The sequence below is a fragment of the Pan troglodytes genome, chromosome 2 (genome assembly GCF_028858775.2).
Source record: "Pan troglodytes isolate AG18354 chromosome 2, NHGRI_mPanTro3-v2.0_pri, whole genome shotgun sequence".
NCBI classification, from domain to species: domain Eukaryota; kingdom Metazoa; phylum Chordata; class Mammalia; order Primates; family Hominidae; genus Pan; species Pan troglodytes.
Genome location: NC_086015.1, coordinates 178,942,602 through 178,964,478, shown reverse-complemented (window position 1 = coordinate 178,964,478; position 21,877 = coordinate 178,942,602). Strand labels below are relative to the sequence as shown.

At 36.7% G+C, this 21,877-nt stretch overlaps 1 protein-coding gene across 8 annotated transcripts in view; it reads right to left on the bottom strand.

The window, feature by feature from the left end:
• NAALADL2 (N-acetylated alpha-linked acidic dipeptidase like 2) overlaps positions 1–21,877 on the bottom strand; it is a 1,368,615-nt gene that overhangs the window by 16,144 nt on the left and 1,330,594 nt on the right. The gene's annotated exons all lie outside the window — the stretch shown is intronic.

The following is a 21,877-nucleotide window of genomic DNA, read 5'->3' as shown; positions in this document are numbered from 1 at the left end:
CAGGCATGCTAATCCAATATCCTGAAAACAACATTACTCAGTGAATTCTGAGCCATACAAAAGCCAAGACCTCAAGTAGTAGAATATGTTCTCAGTTGAAATTATGTAAATGTCAGGTAGTCTGTGAGATGATTCTTCAATTGTATAAAATACATTAAGATGACTAAGTCATATGTGATGCTTAGATGATAGAATTTTGATACTTTTAACACAGAGAAGACATATCCAAAAGAGTCTACATTGTAATACAAAGAAAGTCGCAGAAACTCTCATCATATCTAAGAAAATTTAGAAAGAATTTTACAGTAGAAGTTGACAAAAATTAAGGAAAAATAATTACCTTGAGAGCTCATTCATCAAGTATTTATTAGGCACCAACTGCTATGTGGGATACAAAAGAATTACAAAAGCAATCTCAGTTCCAAAGGGATTGTTGAGTTTTGAGTTAATTTAAATGCGAGTGATTGAACAGTTTCAGAGTTATGGTCTTCTGCATATTTGGCTAATATACTTATAATAAAACAAAAGAAACTCTAAAGAAGTTAAGGAATTCCACCTATTTTTCTTGTTCATGAAGACCTTGAAATATAAATTAAATTTTGAATCAATTTGAATATTTTATCTTCCCTCCCTCAGAAAGAGATAATTTAGAGATGTTGGAGATCATTTGTAAAATCTACCTTGTAAAAATACCATGATATGCTAATAAAAATGTTAGTGGACATCGCAGCCTGTCATGTAAGTAAGTTTATATAGTTTTATTTTCCATAAATAATTATGTTTGATAATTATTTGCCTTCACATAATTATTTGAGTAAGATTTCAACATTGTTTTCTAAGAAATATATTTATATGACCATCTAGCCATGACTACTAGTACTAATGGCTAGCGCTTAAAATTAAACTACAGTCATATATTACTTAACTACAGGGATATGCTCTGATAAATGCATCATTATATGATTTCATTATTGTGCAAACATGTGATGGCATGTACTTACACAAACATAGATGGTGTAGCCTACTACACACCTAGGCTACATGGTATAGGTTATTGCTCCTCGGCTACAAACCTGTACAGTACAAACCTGCACTGTACTGAATACTGTAGGCAATTATAACACAATGGTAAATATTTGTATATATAAACACATCTAAACATAGAAAAGGCACACTAAAAGTACCCTATAAAAGATAAAAAATGGCTTGGCACAGTGGCTCACCCCTATAATCCTCACCCCTATAATCCTAGGACTTTGGGAGGCTGAGGTGGTGGATCGTTTGAGCTCAGGAGTTCCAGACCAGCCTGGGCAACATGACAAACCCCATCTTTACAAAATACACAAAAATTAGTTGAGCATAGTGGCACACACCTGTAGTCCCAGCTACTTGGGGGCTGAGTTGGGAGGATAACTTGAACCTGGAAGGTCAAGGATGCAGTGAGCCCAGATCATAACACTTGCACTCCTGCCTAGGTGACAAAGTGAGACCTTGTCTCAAAAAAAAAACAGGTAAAAAACTGTATGCCTGTGTAAGGCACTTACCATGAATGGAGCTTGAAGGACTGGAAGTTTCTCTGTTTGAATCAGTGAGTGGTAAGAGAATGTGAAGCCCTAGGATATTACTATTATAGACTTCATTAACACTGTACACTTAGGCTATACTAAATTTATTTATAAAATAGTTTTATTTCTTCAATAATAAATTAGCCTTAGCTTATTGTAAATATTTTACTTTATGAACTTTGTAATTTTTAAAACTTTTGGACTCTTGTAATAACACAGCTTAAAACACACATTTTACTGCTGAAAAATATTTTCTTTTTTTAATATCTTTGTTCTAAAAGCGTTATGTTGGGGGGAGGAGCCAAGATGGCCGAATAGGAACAGCTCCTGTCTACAGCTCCCAGTGTGAGCGACGCAGAAGACGGGTGATTTCTGCATTTCCATCTGAGGTACCAGGTTCATCTCACTAGGGAGTGCCAGAGAGTGGGCGCAGGTCAGTGGGTGCGCGCACCGTGCGCGAGCCGAAGCAGGGCGAGGCATTGCCTCACTTGGGAAGTGCAAGGGGTCAGGGAGTTCCCTTTCCGAGTCAAAGAAGGGGGTGACGGGCGCACCTGGAAAATCGGGTCACTCCCACCCGAATATTGCGCTTTTCGGACCAGCTTAAAAAACAGCGCACCACGAGATTATATCCCACACCTGGCTCGGAGGGTCCTACGCCCACGGAGTCTCGCTGATTGCTAGCACAGCAGTCTGACATCAAACTGCAAGGCGACAGCAAGGCTGGGGGAGGGGCGCCCGCCATTGCCCAGGCTTGCTTAGGTAAACAAAGCAGCCAGGAAGCTCGAACTGGGTGGAGCCCACCACAGCTCAAGGAGGCCTGCCTGCCTCTGTAGGCTCCACCTCTGGGGGCAGGGCACAGACAAACAAAAAGACAGCAGTAACCTCTGCAGACTTAAATGTCCCTGTCTGACAGCTTTGAAGAGAGCAGTGGTTCTCCCAGCACGCAGCTGGAGATCTGAGAACGGGCAGACTGCCTCCTCAAGTGGGTCCCTGACCCCTGACCCCCGAGCAGCCTAACTGGGAGGCACCCCCCAGCAGGGGCAGACTGACACCTCACACGGCAGGGTATTCCAACAGACCTGCAGCTGAGGGTCCTGTCTGTTAGAAGGAAAACTAACAAACAGAAAGGACATCCACACCAAAAACCCATCTGTACATCACCATCATCAAAGACCAAAAGTAGATAAAACCACAAAGATGGGGAAAAAACAGAACAGAAAAACTGGAAACTCTAAAACGCAGAGCGTCTCTCCTCCTCCAAAGGAACGCAGTTCCTCACCAGCAACAGAACAAAGCTGGATGGAGAATGACTTTGACGAGCTGAGAGAAGAAGGCTTCAGACGATCAAATTACTCTGAGCTACAGGAGGACATTCAAACCAAAGGCAAAGAAGTTGAAAACTTTGAAAAAAATTTAGAAGAATGTATAACTAGAATAACCAATACAGAGAAGTGCCTAAAGGAGCTGATGGAGCTGAAAACCAAGGCTCAAGAACTACGTGAAGAATGCAGAAGCCTCAGGAGCCGATGCAATCAACTGGAAGAAAGGGTATCAGCAATGGAAGATGAAATGAATGAAATGAAGCAAGAAGGGAAGTTTAGAGAAAAAAGAATAAAAAAAGAAATGAGCAAAGCCTCCAAGAAGTATGGGACTATGTGAAAAGACCAAATCTACGTCTGATTGGTGTACCTGAAAGTGATGGGGAGAATGGAACCAAGTTGGAAAACACTCTACAGGATATTATCCAGGAGAACTTCCCCAATCTAGCAAGGCAGGCCAACGTTCAGATTCAGGAAATACAGAGAACGCCACAAAGATACTCCTCGAGAAGAGCAACTCCAAGACACATAATTGTCAGATTCACCAAAGTTGAAATGAAGGAAAAAATGTTAAGGGCAGCCAGAGAGAAAGGTCAGGTTACCCTCAAAGGGAAGCCCATCAGACTAACAGTGGATCTCTCGGCAGAAACCCTATAAGCCAGAAGATAGTGGGGGCCAATATTCAACATTCTTAAAGAAAAGAATTTTCAACCCAGAATTTCATATCCAGCCAAACTAAGCTTCATAAGTGAAGGAGAAATAAAATCCTTTACAGACAAGCAAATGCTGAGAGATTTTGTCACCACCAGGCCTGCCCTAAAAGAGCTCCTGAAGGAAGTACTAAACATGGAAAGGAACAACCGGTACCAGCCGCTGCAAAATCATGCCAAAATGTAAAGACCATCGAGACTAGGAAGAAACTGCATCAACTAACGAGCAAAATAACCAGCTAACATCATAATGACAGGATCAAATTCACACATAACAATATTAACTTTAAATGTAAAAATGGACTAAATGCTCCAATTAAAAGACACAGACTGGCAAATTGGATAAAGAGTCAAGACCCATCAGTGTGCTGTATTCAGGAAACCCATCTCACATGCAGAGACACACATAGGCTCAAAATAAAAGGATGGAGGAAGATCTACCAAGCAAATGGAAAACAAAAAAAGGCAGGGGTTGCAATCCTAGTCTCTGATAAAACAGACTTTAAACCAACAAAGATCAAAAGAGACAAAGAAGGCCATTACATAATGGTAAAGGGATCAATTCAACAAGAAGAGCTAACTATCCTAAATATATATGCACCCAATACAGGAACACCCAGATTCACAAAGCAAGTCCTTAGAGACCTACAAAGAGACTTAGACTCCCACACATTAATAATGGGAGACTTTAACACCCCACTGTCAACATTAGACAGATCAATGAGACAGAAAGTCAACAAGGATACCCAGGAATTGAACTCAGCTCTGCACCAAGCAGACCTAATTGACATCTACAGAACTCTCCACCCCAAATCAACAGAATATACATTTTTTTCAGCACCACACCACACGTATTCCAAAATTGACCACATACTTGGAAGTAAAGCTCTCCTCAGCAAATGTAAAAGAACAGACATTATAACAAACTATCTCTCAGACCACAGTGCAATCAAACTAGAACTCAGGATTAAGAATCTCACTGAAAACCGCTCAACTACAATGGAAACTGAACAACCTGCTCCTGAATGACTACTGGGTACATAACGAAATGAAGGCAGAAATAAAGATGTTCTTTGAAACCAACGAGAACAAAGACACAACATACCAGAATCTCTGGGACACATTCAAAGCAGTGTGTAGAGGGAAATTTATAGCACTAAATGCCCACAAGGGAAAGATCCAAAATTGACACCCTAACATCACAATTAAAAGAACTGGAAAAGCAAGAGCAAACACATTCAAAAGCTAGCAGAAGGCAAGAAATAACGAAAATCAGAGCAGAACTGAAGGAAATAGAGACACAAAAAACCCTTCAAAAAAATTAATGAATCCAGGAGCTGGTTTTTTGAAAGGATCAACAAAATTGATAGACCGCTAGCAAGACTAATAAAGAAAAAAAGAGAGAAGAATCAAATAGACACAATAAAAAATGATAAAGGGGATATCACCACCGATCCCACAGAAATACAAACTACCATCAGAGAATACTACAAACACCTCTACGCAAATAAACTAGAAAATCTAGAAGAAATGGATAAATTCCTTGACACATACACTCTCCCAAGACTAAACCAGGAAGAAGTTGAATCTCTGAATAGACCAATAACAGGAGCTGAAGTTGTGGCAATAATCAATAGTTTACCAACCAAAAAGAGTCCAGGACCAGATGGATTCACAGCTGAATTCTACCAGAGGTACAAGGAGGAACTGCTACCATTCCTTCTGAAACTATTCCAATCAATAGAAAAAGAGGGAATCCTCCCTAACTCATTTTATGAGGCCAGCAACATTCTGATACAAAAGCCAGGCAGAGACACAACCAAAAAAGAGAATTTTAGACCAATATCCTTGATGAACATTGATGCAAAAATCCTCAATAAAATACTGGCAAAACGAATCCAGCAGCACATCAAAAAGCTTATCCACCATGATAAAGTGGGCTTCATCCTGGGATGCAAGGCTGGTTCAATATACGCAAATCAATAAATGTAATCCAGCATATAAACAGAGCCAAAGACAAAAACCACATGATTATCTCAATACATGCAGAAAAAGCCTTTGACAAAATTCAACAACCCTTCATGCTAAAAACTCTCAATAAATTAGGTATTGATGGGACGTATTTCAAAATAATAAGAGCTATCTATGACAAACCCACAGCCAATATCATACTGAATGGGCAAAAACTGGAAGCATTCCCTTTGAAAACTGGCACAAGACAGGGATGCCCTCTCTCACCACTCCTATTCAACATAGTGTTGGAAGTTCTGGCCAGGGCAATTAGGCAGGAGAAGGAAATAAAGGGTATTCAATTAGGAAAAGAGGAAGTCAAATTGTCCCTGTTTGCAGACAACATGATTGTATATTTAGAAAACCCCATTGTCTCAGCCCAAAATCTCCTTAAGCTGATAAGCAACTTCAGCAAAGTCTCAGGATACAAAATCAATGTACAAAAATCACAAGCATTCTTATACACTAATAACAGACAAACAGAGAGCCAAATCATGGGTGAACTCCCATTCACAATTGCTTCAAAGAGAATAAAATACCTAGGAATCCAACTTACAAGGGATGTGAAGGACCTCTTCAAGGAGAACTACAAACCACTGCTCAAGGAAATAAAAGAGGATACAAACAAATGGAAGAACATTCCATGCTCATGGGTAGGAAGAATCAATATTGTGAAAATGGCCATACTGCCCAAGGTAATTTACAGATTCAATGCCATCCCCATAAAGCTACCAATGACTTTCTTCACAGAATTGGAAAAAACTACTTTAAAGTTCTTATGGAACCAAAAAAGAGCCCACATCGCCAAGTCAGTCCTAAGTCAAAAGAACAAAGCTGGAGGCATCACACTACCTGACTTCAAACTATACTACAAGGCTACAGTAACCAAAACAGCATGGTACTGGTACCAAAACAGAGATATAGATCAATGGAACAGAACAGAGCCCTCAGAAATAACGCCGCATATCTACAACTATCTGATCTTTGACAAACCTGACAAAAACACGAAATGGTGAAAGGATTCCCTATTCAATAAATGGTGCTGGGAAAACTGGCTAGCCATATGTAGAAAGCTGAAACTGGATCCCTTCCTTACACCTTACACAAAAATCAATTCAAGATGGATTAAAGACTTAAACGTTAGACCTAAAACCATAAAAACCCTAGAAGAAAACCTAGGCATTACCATTCAGGACATAGGCATGGGCAAGGACTTGATGTCCAAAACATCAAAGCAATGGCAACAAAAGACAAAATTGACAAATGGGATCTCATTAAACTAAAGAGCTTCTGCACAGTAAAAGAAACTACCATCAGAGTGAACAGGCAACCTACAAAATGGGAGAAAATTTTCGCAACCTACTCATCTGACAAAGGGCTAATATCCAGAATCTACAATGAACTCAAACAAATTTACAAGAAAAAAACAACCCCATCAAAAAGTGGGCAAAGGACATGAACAGACACTTCTCAAAAGAAGACATTTATGCACCAAAAAACACATGAAAAAATGCTCATCATTACTGGCCAACAGAGAAATGCAAATCAAAACCACAATGAGATACCATCTCACACCAGTTAGAATGGCAATCATTAAAAAGTCAGGAAACAACAGATGCTGGAGAGGATGTGGAGAAATAGGAACACTTTTACACTGTTGGTGGGACTGTAAACTAGTTCAACCATTGTGGAAGTCAGTGTGGCGATTCCTCAGGGATCTAGAACCAGAAATACCATTTGACCCAGCCATCCCATTACTGGGTATATACCCAAAGGACTATAAATCATGCTGCTATAAAGACACATGCACATGTATGTTTATTGCAGCATTATTCACAATAGCAAAGACTTGGAACCAACCCAAATGTCCAACAATGATAGACTGGATTAAGAAAATGTGGCACATATACACCATGGAATACTATGCAGCCATAAAAAATGATGAGTTCATGTCCTTTGTAGGGACATGGATGAAATTGGAAATCATCATTCTCAGTAAACTATCGCTAGAACAAAAAACCAAACACCACATATTCTCACTCATAGGTGGGAATTGAACAATGAGATCACATGGACACAGGAAGGGGAATATCACACTCTGGGGACTGTGGGGGGAGGGGGGAGGGATAGCATTGGGAGATATACCTAATGCTAGATGACGAGTTAGTGGGTGCAGCGCACCAGCATGGCACATGTATTTATATGTAACTAACCTGCACAATGTGCACATGTACCCTAAAACTTAAAGTATAATAAAATAAATAAATAAATAAATAAAAAATAAAAGCGTTATGTTAATTTTTTTTTTACCTTTTAAACTTTTTTTTTTTTTTGCTAAAAATGAAAATACAAACAAACACATTAGCCCAGGCCTACACAGGATCAGTATCATCAATATCGCTGTCTTCCACCTCCACATCTTGTTCCACTGGAAGGTCTTCAGGCACACACTTGGAGCTGTCATCTCCTATGACAACAACGCCTTCTGGAATACCTCCTAAAGAACCTGCCTGAGGCCGTTTTATAGTTAGTTAACTTTTTTTTATAAGTAGGAGCACACTCTAATATAACAATTCAAAGTATCATATAGTAAATACATAAACTAGGATTGAAGTCATTTATTATCATCAAGTATCAGGTACTGTACTTAGTTATATGTGCTATATGTTTATATGACTGGCAGCAGTAAGTTTGTTTATACCATCATCACTACAAACGCATGAGTCATGCATTGTTCTTTATGTTACCAGGCAATAGGAGATTTTCAGCTCCATTATAATCTTATGAGACCACTGTAGTATATGTGGCCCATATTTGACTGAAACATCGTTATTCAGCACATGATTGTATAACATAGATTTGCTTTTGTGTACTATCTTAGACACACTCATCAAAATCCCATTAAAAATAATGAAAATAATTTTTAAAAACATTTGTCAATTTGAGAAATAACTTGAAAGTAGGAGGATATAAATTTCAAACAAGTGCATATTCAACTTTATTTACAGTTTCATTTTTAGCTGAGTTCCCAGATATTTAATCTCTTAAAAATAAGTGTTGACTACAAATTGAAATTACACATTTCAAAGTAAAAATATTACTCATCAGAAAAATGTAAGCTGAATACTTGTAGTAGGTTATTAGCTTCACCATTAATCTCTCATGTGCCTTTTGAAAATAAGATTATTAAAGAGTTGAGCCCAAAGGCAAGGAACACATAGCAAGGAAGGCACAAAAATAATATTTTAATCCTTCAAGTACAGCAAATAATTGTGATATTGCTATATTTATCACAGAACATTTTTAATGATGCCTATTCTTAAAACTTTGACATGTTACAGTTTTAAAAAAATGACTTCATTGAATGTTTCTATTCAACTCCATGTAGCAAGGTAAATTTTGCTTTATCTTTTTTAATGGAATTTGAAAATTGTTTTTCACTTTCCAAATGGAGATGAGATACAGTGATATCAATCGTTATTGCTACTATTGAACAGCTGTGAATAAATAAAGGCTTTGAGGATAAACCATACCAGCTTTGCCCTCCTGTGGTTTTATTAACACATAAAGCGTCTGCTCAGAGAAAAATCTTGTCTGACAGTATTTTGGAACCATTTCTTTTCCATTCTTGTTACTTTAGTATTTGCTATTTTTATGTACATTTTTGAGATATGTGTGTATATATGTATATATTTTATGTAAAAATACATGTATATGCAAATTTGTATATGTGATATGTATACATATACTGTTTGTGTGTGTTTGTGTGCGTGTGTGTGTAGTGTGTTGTGTTTAATCAGTCCCATACTAGACTATGAGGAAAAATTCTTTTTTTTTTTTTTTTTTTGAGACAGAGTCTCGCTCTGTCACCCAGGCTGGAGTGCAGTGGCGTGATCTCGGCTCACTGCAAGCTCCGCCTCCCGGATTTATGCCATTCTCCTGCCTCAGCCTCCCGAGTAGCTGGGACTACAGGTGCCCACCACCACGCCCGGCTAATTTTTTTTTTTTTTTTGTATTTTTAGTAGAGACAGGGTTTCACCGTGTTAACCAGGATGGTCTCGATCTACTGACCTCGTGATCTGCCCACCTCGGCCTCCCAGAGTGCTGGGATTACAGGCGTGAGCCACCGCGCAGGGCCCTGACTATTTGGAAAAATTCTAAATTTTTTTGTCCCCCCAAATCATGTAACAGAACAGTAAGCTGCTAATTATACTACAAAATATTACATGTGATAGGAATAAAAATCAGTAAGAATAAAAGACATTCCACACTAAACAATGTATTTCTGTCCTAAGAAACAAAGGGCTGATAATATAGTTTATAGGCATGAAAGTGAAGATAGAAAACCTTGTATTACTTAAAGGTTGTTGAAAATTTCCACAGCAGCCTGTCTTGATATTCTCAAGTTACCATACTCTTCATTTCAAGAAACCTTAATTTTCATTATATTCCCATTATATTCCCAAATCTTAATTTGCATATTTGCTTCATCAAAATAAAACTTTATTTACAGAAATACTACTCATACCACTAATTATCCTACTTGAAAGCATAGTGTGAGGTTCACCTGAATACTGAAGTTTATATGCTTAATGCTATGAAGAATACATTATTATTTTTGCCCTATTGAGGTAGGAAGAACACTTTAAAGAAGTAAACATTTTGAAAAAAAAGAATTACATCTAAAAAGTAATATCAATAACAGAGAGGGAAAAATAAAAAGAAAATACTGAGTGGTCAGTATCAAAATTATGTTCATCTAAGTGTACAGTTCATGCTGTTTCCCATGTAAGAGATCAAAATACACTGCCCCCAAATAGGCTGCTTTGGCCTATTAGTTATTTAGAGTAAAAAACATTTGAAAAACAGCAGATGCAAGAAGGGCACTCTGAACTTCCTTTTTCTTCCTGAAAGCAGGAGATTAAATTCCTATGTGAAAGACATGCTTATCACTAGGGAAGTGGAGGCCGACAAAAATCTACACAAATAAATCTTGTTGAACTAACAAGCCAATCTTATCTTCCTAGTCACTTTTCCACAACTAACTGCCCTAGCCCACACCCCTCTGTCTTGCCGCTTTTCCACAATTTACTATTCTTTGTTCAGCCTATTATATAAGCATTCAACTTCATTTCTTTGAGTCTTCATTTTTTTGTGTGTGTGTGATGGCTCTCAGGTACATGTAAAAATTACTAAATAAAACTCATATGCTTTTCTCCTGTTAATCTGCCTTAGGTAAATTTAATTCCTAGGCTCAGCAAGAAGCCCTTGGAGGGTAGAGAATAAATTTTGCCTCCCTTACCCCTACAAGACAAGCTTCCTGGCCCATCACCACCATTCTCTCTCTCCATGATCTAGAGCACATTAAAGTTATTTAACTCTGAAACTCTTCTTCCCCACTTGTAAAATGGAAAATATTAGTCCTTACAACCTAGAGTTTTTATAATAATTACATGAGCTGAAACATGTAAAGTGCTTAGCACAGTGTCTGACATATACAATAAAAAGCTTTATATGTGTTACTTATGCTATTATTTGAGATGTTTGCATTTTGCTTCCTTGGGGACACAATCCCACAGCCCCATAATTCTCAACTGATTTTGTCCTTAGTAACACAGAGCTGTGAGACCATCAGATGACATCTCCTGCCCAGGAAAGAGTTTTTCCAAAAGGAACTTTCCCGGAACAAGGGAGAGACCACTTCTATAGGACACTGCTAGGCCAAGTACATATCATGCCTTGTAACAGTCTATACAAATAAACTAGCTGTCCTTTTATATTCGACCACGCCATTAACTAATTGAAAATGCCACCCATTCCCTTTTCTGTAACTACTCTACTTTCCTAGTGCTACTTTTTTTCTGTATATATTCTTATGGTCAAACCAGGAAAAATCTATCTGGTACTCTGGACTGTGCTTCACAGGGAACAACTCCCTTCCTCCACATCCCTAGTAATTCAACCCCACCAAATAACTTTAGATTTTATATTGCTTTAGATAGGAAGGTGTTGGTTTTCTAGCCAGACATATGTTAGTCACAAAGAAGAAAGATTATTTTAAAAGGTGTATGCAGGTCAGAATAATCAGACAGCCAATAGTAGTGGTATACACACAGACACACAGACTGCATATGAAAACATTATGCTAAACGTATTTTAACTATTAGAGAAAATGTGTCTTGAAGTTCATCAGTAGGTTGAGAGAAGCAAATTCTTTGTAATTTTTAAAGGATCACGGTAAATTATTGAGAAAAAGTTCTACATTGAGAAAAAGTTCTACATTTTCTGACTTGGATGGAGTATGGGAGGAGATCCAGCTACTGACTCTCAGAGATACTGATGAAAGACTTTTGTGGTCTGGATAAACTACAGTACTAATTTAACACAGTTCAGAGTCCAACAACTCATGTTTTGCCAACAACCCTAGGCAGAGTTTGTTGATTTATTCTGATTGCAACCACAGAGGCTGATGGTTTTATCATAGCACTAGTCACATACCCTTGTAACTCTGACAGATACTTATCTCTTCTTGGCAAAGCTCCTGAAGAACACGAGTTTCTTGTTCATTGTGTATTTCTCCAGGTTTCCAAACAGTAGATACTAAATAAATTTGATTGCACAAATTAACAGTGATAAAAGTAATAACTGCTAATACTTGAACATTTAGTATAGGCTTACCCATATTCCAAGCATTTTGCATATTTTAATGCATATAATCCTCAAAATAACTTAATGTCATAGGTACTATTATTATTTCCATTTTATAGAGAAAGAAACGGGGCACAGAGAGGTTAGCTTAACATCACATAGCCCTTGAGTAGTAGAGTCAAGATTTAGAAAAGTACATTATTGAAAGGGTTTTAATTTCAATATTTTAACTGCTTTTGGATTTATTTTAAAACAATATTCCAACAGGAGCTAAATTTGAAACTCATGGATGACAGAAAAAAAGCTTTGAAAGAAACAACAAAATAGACCTTTTCCAACTTGCCAGAGTGTAGCAATCCCCAAACTGACAAAAATTCACAGCTTCATCAATAAGAAGACAGCAAATAAATTTTCCTCCTTACTCCATGACACTGGTTCCCTTTCAAAGTCAAGTTAGATAGTATGAGATAGTTGCCTGAGAATGTTTTCTAACAATGTAGTCAGTTTATTATAGATATTAAGCACTCACTCACCCACCCTAAACATTTAAATCTGTATCTCTTTTAATGTAACAATTTAGGGTTGGACCAGCAGGTATTTTCTGAGCATAATAAAGACATTGTTCCAAAAGCAAAAATATAAAAATAAAGAATATAACCTTCAGATATGTGCCTCATAAACTCTGACTCTATTCCCTTTTTATCCACTGTATCTCTGTTAAATGTCTGCCCCTTTTGATAGAGGGAAAAAAATCATGAATTGAGATTTAATCATTGACAGACTTTCTATAAAATTTCTTGAAGAATTTTTATTAAGCAAAATTGGGATCAGAGTCCAGTCTTCGAGATGCAGACTTTGGGATAACTGTTTCTTAATGTAAAGGGACTGCAACAGGTAAATGAAAGGGGAAATCTGCTAAAATAAAATTAAGCACTTGAAGACAGATTTTAAGTTGTATTCACTTTACTAAGAATTGTACTCGATAGTTTCCATAAAAGAATTGGTCAGAGAGGTCCAAACAAATAAGCACTGGGGGGAAAAAAAGACTCTGTTTTCTGAATGGCAGTTGTTGGTAATGTAAGAACAATAAGAGAATTAGAATGTTGGATGGGGGAAGGAGAGCCAATGTTACAGGCTGAAAGAATGAATGAGCAACACAGGATGAAAGACAGCAAGGGAACAGGCTACTGGGGAGGTATGTCAAATGGAGGAGAGGACAGTAATATGAAAGAGTTGAGGGGAGAATGTCTGATTTGTTTTAAGATAGGCCTTGGAAGTATGTTTTCAAATCAGAGGGCAGAAATCACTGCAGCAACCAAAACGATTGATAATGTGTAGAAATGAAGGTGAGAAGAGTTCTGAAAATTGATAGAGCAAGGCCATAAGGTAGGAGAAGAAGGAGGCAAGAATAGAGGTGACCAACTTAGCTTTGGAAAAAATCGCTTTTACTCTTAGACGGAAGTGAGGGAGAAAAGGATACAGATGGTAAGACATAAAGGGATGAAAAAAGACAGAAAGCTCCTGTAGCTGGCTCAGTTAAAATACTTTATGACTCAATTCTATTAATAGAATTTATTTGCTATTGTCCACTAATACTACAAGTGTGGCAGTGTCCTGCCTAACCACTGCTACAACTCTTCTAGCCCAGGAGGACTCCTGTGATGTTAACACATTATTGCTTCTCCATTGACTCTTGTGGTATCTGTATATGATAACACATTGGGGTTAGGGTTCAGTGATTCTTTCTGATGGGGTGCCCAAAGCAATTTCATCCATGATCACAGACTTAGATGACTTCAGGCGAACAGACTTCGCAAATTAGCAATAGAATGCTAAGGAAACATCTAATGAGAATTGAAAGAGAAAGTACTTTACCTTTTGATCATCTACTTTCAAGCATAATGCCTAGAATAGAATAGGCACATAAATGTTTGCTGAATTAATGAATTTATGAATGAAGCAAATAGCAGTTTTTGTTTGTTCATTTGTTTGTTTTAATGAGGCTTTAGAGAAATCAGATTATAGTTGCAGAAGTTTAGTAGCTATAAGCTGAATTTTGAGTAATAACTACTATTATTACAAGTAATTTCATCTGAAAATAATATTATTCAAGGATAAAGAAAATACTCCCTTTCTATATTAAGTATGACAGATGAACGAATTTACATTCAACAAATATTTTATGTTTGAATTTTGTTTTGTTTTGTTTTACTTAATGTCTCAGACACTCACTCCTATGGACTCCCATATTTACTTTTCCTTTTTACATCTTCCCGCTTCTATATTTGCCATCCACTATCACAGATACCTGTAACAACATCACCAACCACAGTTGGGGTAATGGAGAATTTCTAAAAAAAAAAAAAAAAAAAGGCCTTACTACTTGCTGATCATATCTTAGATATGTCATAAGCCAAACATCCTACTTTGAGTCAACTCAAGTCAATGGGGTATATCATCTATAAGAAAAATGTGGGATATTTGGGAACATCTACAGAAACACTATACAGTAGAACTATAAGGTAAGTTGCATGTATAATTTTACATTTTCTAGTAGTACATTAAACTACATAAAAAAGAAATCAATGAAGTAGTTTTATTATTTGCTGAATATTATAATTTCAACATGAATCAATATAAAAATTATTAATGTTATATTTTCACTTTATTTTTACTTTTCGGTAGTATGTCTTAAAATCAAATGCACACTTTATACTTAACATCTTAATTTTCACTAACTACATTTCATATTATCAGTAGCCACACATTGCTAGTGGCTACCACATTGAGCAGCATAGATCTATATAGGTCCAGATCACACAACCACAGGGTATTTTTTAACTAACAGCTAATTGAGTTCCTTAAAAAAATTATTTAGAATTTTTTTTTTTTCTGCAAACAAACCAATGAGTCAGGCTTATAACTACTTATATCTACTTTACTATGTTGTTAGGCTTATAACTACTTATATCTACTTTACTATATTGTTAGGCTTATAACTACTTATATCTACTTTACTATATTGTTAGGCTCTGTATACTCTTTATAGACATCTCATAAGGGAGTAGTAGGAATAAGCCAGGTATTTTTAAAAAATAAGGATTTAAAAAATTTTTGTTTAACTTTTTCTTTTAAAATGAATATAGGTAATGAAATGGAAGTCTGAAATAACAATGTATTTCTTAACATTCATATAAGTCAAACATTTTTGGCTGCATGCTGCCTGTGTAGAGGTCTTGTTTATGTCTGGCTTACCATAAATCTTAATGTTTAGAATTTTAGTATCAAGGAAAGCATATAAATATCTTATAGTCTTGTTAAAAGAACTTGAAGATGTCCTCCCACTGCTGAGGGCTTTCATCATGTAAATCAGAGTAAAGATAAGTGGTCATGTTATCAAACCCTAAAATAATAGTGTGTATTAGAAACACTGACAGATCTTTAATTGTAGCAGCACAAAGTATACTACTAACTGTACCATACATCATCAATAAATAGGAATTTAGGATGCAGTTTGCTGCCTTGACCTTCAAGCTCCAATTGTGTTTCAGTCATCAAGAGTTCATAAATAATATAATTTACAATCTCTGAAAGGAGACTATGTGGACACAATAAACCACATATGTTATATGGGGGAAGAGTGGCTATATAGTTGGCTTCATGGTCTCAAATTCAGTCAACCTTACTGGCAGAATTCACTTATGTCAACTCATTGCTTTTCAATCAGTAGCATATAGCTAGTGTTTACTGTCATATATTTTTTATGATCTTATAACAAGTGTTCATTTTAGAGAAACTTAGATATTGGCCTGTTAAGCCAAAAACATTTAAGTCTCAAAGATCTCTCAGCAAACGTTTTTCTGATTATCACTTTAAGATGAATACCCCTGAACTACATGAAAAGTTAAAATTATACTCTCCTGTACCAGAAAGAGAGCTACGATCGAGAGGACTTTATTTATGGACAGTAACATTCCTACTTATTCTGAGGTCATGCTTCCTGAACACTGCAATCAAATTAAAATAACCTTAAATAGCACTTGGAAGGGCAAATAACTCACAAAGCCCAACAGACTGCCCCTTAGGAGAGGTAGAAGAAAACTGAATAACTGAAGCAATCACCAGCAGGTTCTAGCAGCTAGACACAATGATATCAATTAGAAGTAACCAATAAAAATACAGAAATGAAAAAAAGAAATAACAGAAAACTAAACTATTCATTTTTCTAGTTTTCAGCAGCAAACCATCTGTAGTTATTTTGTCATAGAGGCAAATGACACACTTTGAGGACTCTATTGTATTATAAAAGAATATATAACTTGACCTTCAATCAACGAGAGAAGGTTAAATGTTATTTAAGTAGATTTTGAGAAACATAACAACTGGGATACCTTTCAGTAACGTTTTCTTGAGAAATACCCTTCCACTTTCTCATTACCATCTCCTGAAGACTGGAGTTTACTAATTATAAGATCCTGCTTAAGTACCCTCTACCTGTTACCATGATACATGCCTAAATCCTACCCCAGCTGAAGAGAACAATAACACAAACCTTTTACTTCTCGATTTCTCTGTAACTATTTCTTCACCTTTTTGGCAGTTATTGTTGAAGATATTTTATATGTATTTTAGATTCTAAGGCACAGAGAAACACTAAAATGTTGCAGAAGAAACACTAAAATGTCACAGAAGTTAGGTTACAACAGCAGGAAGGATCTACTATTCCTAGGGTTGGAGAATGGAAATATTTGGAATTATTAAAGCTGAGAAGCTCAAAGGAAGTGGCCTGTGACGTTGAAACTCAGGCCTCTGAATAGGGGCCACTGCTTAGCTATAACTGATGTCTCTGAGATCAAAGATGGAACCCTGTGTAACTGGACCCCAGACCTTTGAGGAAGGACTTTAGTCCGCTCGCGCTGGTGTCTCTGATGAGTATTGTGAGTCTGATTTAACTAATTTTCGAAAAAGTGAAAAATCAGTGCTAACTTCTACTACTAGAATGAACTGTCACTACTTAGGTGAAGAAGCATTGTTAGGGTGACAATGACAGGAAAAGAAAGCAAAAATAGGAACAAATTGTAAATAGAAGCATCTTTTCTTCCTCCTCCTGACTTCCAGCTTTCTTTTACTGCTTGTTATTATAGTTTATCAGGGAGTCAACTGGCAAAGTGAAAATGCAGTTTGTAGAGTCCTAGTCCTAGGTTAACACAAGATGGTATGCAAGGTTGGGATTGCAACAACAACAACAAAAAAATAAAGCTTAATAAACTAGCACATCTATTCAGATGAAAGCCATTGTCTAATCTACACTCATATTCCTTGTATTATCTGGTGCATTGAGCTGAATGTTGACTGCAAAGATACATCCAGATTTTAATCTCTAGGACCTGTAAATGCTACCTTATTTGCAAAAAGTGTCTTTGCAGATGTTGATACGGTTTGGCTGTGTCCCCACCCAAATCTTGAATTGTAGTTCCCATAATCCCCACATGTCTTGGGAGGGACCCAGTAGAGGGTAACTGAATCATGGGGTGGTTAACTCTTGCTGTTCTCATGATAGTGAGTGAGTTCTCAGGAGATCTGATGGTTCTATAAGGGCCTTTTCCCTCTTTTGCTGGGTGCTTCTTGCTGCTGCTATGTGTAAGTTTCCAGAGGCCTCCACAGCCATGCTGACCTGTGAGTAATTAAACCTCTTTCCTTTATAAATAACCCAGTCTCGGGTATATCTTTATTAGCAGTATGAGAACAGACTAATACAGATGTGATTATGGATTTTGATATAAGGAGATTATCCTGTATTATGTGAATGAGCCCTAAATCCAATCACAAGTCTCCTTGTAAAGGAGAGATGGGGAGAGATTAAACAGATACACAAAGACGAGAAGGCCATGTGAAGACTGAGGCAGAGATTGGAGTGATGTGGTCACAAACAAGGGAATGCCACAGCCACAGGGAATGGATTCTCCCTTACAGCCAGAGAAAACGTGGCCCTGCTGACCTCTTGATTTCAGACTTTTGGCCTCCAGAAATGGAAAGGAATAAATTTCTGTTGTTTTAAGCCACCTAATTTATGGCAATTTGTTATGAAAGCCACAGGAAACTAATACATTTAGGTTATGCCTTTTACATAATAGATATTAAAATTTTATGAAATAAGTAAAATGGGAATCACAAAACCTTTGATTTACGTAGAGAAAGTTTAATCTACATAGAAAATCTACTAATATAAGATAACACTAATGAGTTAAGATAAATGGAACCTGTCTACACCTAATCAAAATTGTATGCAACATTAACACTTTGACTTTGGAAAATATGATTTTATGGATTACCAAGCCTTTCAATTGTGACTTATAATAATAAATATATAAAATAAAAGGGCAAACGTTTTCTGAAATAAAATGAAGCATAGGTACTCATCAACCTCTAGTAGTTAATCTAGAAAAATATTTTACTACATTTTTAATTCTTAACTCTCTATGTCTGAAATGACTTTCTATTCACCCATGTGATATTCTATTTCAGGAAAAAAGATGGCATTATGAATCAGCTTTGAAAACATTTCTATTCTTTAGTTGTTCAAAGCTGTCTATTTAATTTCATAGTTAAGAAAAGAGAAATTGGAAACACAGGAAATGTACAAACCACCTGCAGAGAGGATACTTAACATTTGGTGCCTATATTACATTCTTCCCTCTAAAACTTTTGTGTCTGACGAGGCTACATTTTATTGACTTTTGAATTATATTGTGTAAAATTAGACTGAGTTAGCATATCATCCAAACTCCCTGGTGTAGCATATGTAAGCTCTGATTAGAAGATGAGACCTACTATGATTAGCAATAAAAAAATTGGAGGCACTGTACCTGGCACATTTGAAGGCTATCCCTTCCAGAAATATTTGGCTATGTTTCCTCCCATTTCACATTATTGCATAAAGAGTAGATTACTATTTGCATGCAATTATTTTGGATGAGAAAGAGAAGGCAAGGCAAATTTTTAGTCTACATTAGGATTAGCCAAATATAACTAGACATATACAAACAGAACTTCTTCTCAAGATTATTTAGTCATTTAAAATGCATAACAAAAGTAATCTCGCCTTGTCAATCATATTATTTGAGCTGAAGTCAGCAGAATCCCATTTAGAAAAGATTCATTCTTTCTACATCATAGCTGTTAAAATCCACTGCTCATGGGAAAGACCTATTATTCTTGATTTCTTCCCTCACTTTCATCCTCATACCTAATCCATCACCAAGTTTTTGTAGATTATATGTCTGAAATGTTACAAATTAATCTTCTCTATATTTGCATTCCCACCAACATGATCTCTGTGATGATTAATTTTACGTGTCAATGTAGTGAGGCAATACTGCCCAGTTGTTTGTTCAAACACTAGTCCATATGTTGCTGTGAAGGTGTCTTACAGATGTTAATTAACATTTACAATCAGTTGTCTTTAAGTAAAGGAGATTGTCCTTGGTAATGTGGGTAGGCTTCACCTAATCAGTTGGAGGCCTCAAAAGCAAAACATGAGGCACCCTGAAGAAAAAAAAAACTCTGCCTTAGACTGTTAATATAACATAGAAATTCTAACTAAATTTATAGCCTGCTACAGCCTACCTACAGATATTGGAGTCAAGACTATAACATCAACTCTTCCCTGAGCTGTCAGCCTTCACTGTCCACAGATTTCAGACTTGCCAACCTCCTCATTCATATGAACCAGTTCCTTAAAATTACACACAGACAAACACAGAGACATACACACAGACACACACACACACACATGCACACACATATACGTGCAATCTCCTATTGTCCTATTGTTCTGTTTCTCTGGAAAATCCTGACTGACATGCCTAGATTATTAAAAGACCACATCATTTCTAATTTTCCCATTTCTTCCATTACCTCTAAAATCTGTTTTCTACATAGCAATCAGAGATATACAGAATACATGATGATAGATTATACATAAATAGATAAAAAGTATGTTACAATCTACCTATAATCAGATATTAAAGGCCCTGAAAATAATGCTTAACCCCTCTCTATGGCCTGTAGGCCCTTGTTTAATTTTTCAGTCTCAGCCCAAGTTAATCCCCAAATCTATTTATCTACCTTAAAGGAAAAGGTTATGTTTCTTTCCTTCAAGACAATTGTAAAGTTTGTGATTACATATTTATTTGGTCTTTTGTCTGCTTATTCTGTGTTCCTTCCCAATAGAAAGTAAAGTCCCAAAGGGTAAGGTTGATATTTATATTTTTGAGCATTGTATTCTCAGTGTCTGGTACTGTTCTGCCTATGGTAGACACTGTGTACTTGCTGAATTAATAAGTAAAATGGAATCAGTAGTAATTTTAGATAAGTATTTTGAAAAAGTGACATCAAATTCTAACTTACAGGTAAGAAAGGTAGTAAGATTAAAAAGAGAATCAGGAAATGCAAGAAACAAAATATTACCCAAGCCATAGGCATTAATCTTACAGTCTAGATAGGAGTAATAGCAAATATTAAATATCCATTTTTGTATGTGTAAGATAAAATATATTCTGCTTCTCTTTTGGTTCACAATATGATCATTTTATTCAAACTCAGTTTTAAATCTTCTTTTTATACCACTCCATTCTGTGAAGTTACTACAATTTTTTTTTTTTTTTTTTTTTTTTGAGACAAAGTCTCATTCCATCACCCAGGCTGGAGTGCTGTGGACCAATCTCAGCTCACTGCAACCTCTGCCTCCCAGGTTCAACTGATTCTCCTGTCTCAGCCTCCCGAGCAGCTAGGACTACAGGGGTGCACCGCCATGCCCAGCTAATTTTTTTGTATTTTTAATAGAGACGGGGTTTCGCCATGTTAGCCATGCTGGTCTCAAATTCCCGACCTCAAGTGATCTGCCCACCTTGGCCTCCCAAAGTGCCAGGATTACAGGCGCGAGCCACTTTTGTTTGTCAAAAAACAAATGCCTGGCCGAATTTGTTTTTTAAAATAAAATTCAGAATGGCTGCAACCAGGTTCTATCCCTTAACCAATTTATGTAATTTACCATCTCTGGTAACTTTGAAGAAAAAAAACTAATGTTTCTGAACTTCAGAGCCCTTACCAACACAATGGGGAAAACATCTACCTGGATGAGTAATCTGATAGATCAAAAAAGTGTATACAGAGCCCCTGGGAGTACACGGAGAGAGAGAGATGGCTTTGAAACAAGAAAGGCCTGGTAAAATTACCAGCTCCAACAATTATTACACAAGGTATTGTGAAGACCAGAGATATGCATCGAGTATATGAAGTGCCTGGTACACGAGTTTTATTTAGTTCTTAAAATTCTCATAGGCAGTATCCTGATAGCCTAACCGTTGTTTGATATGGACACGTATTAGATATGGAACAATCCCAGTAAAACCTGGTGTGGGCCGACAAAACCCCAATAAAACCCCACCATGACCAATTATGGCACAAGTCAGGTCCCAGTTCTTTTAAGATCCAGGGACAATGGCATAAAGGACCAAGAAAGTTTCTCTGGATAAATTAGTCAACAAACATTTTTCGAAGTGCAATAAAAGATACAAAATTTGCAACAGCCATCATGCAGGATTTGGAAGGCAGAAGTAGAACC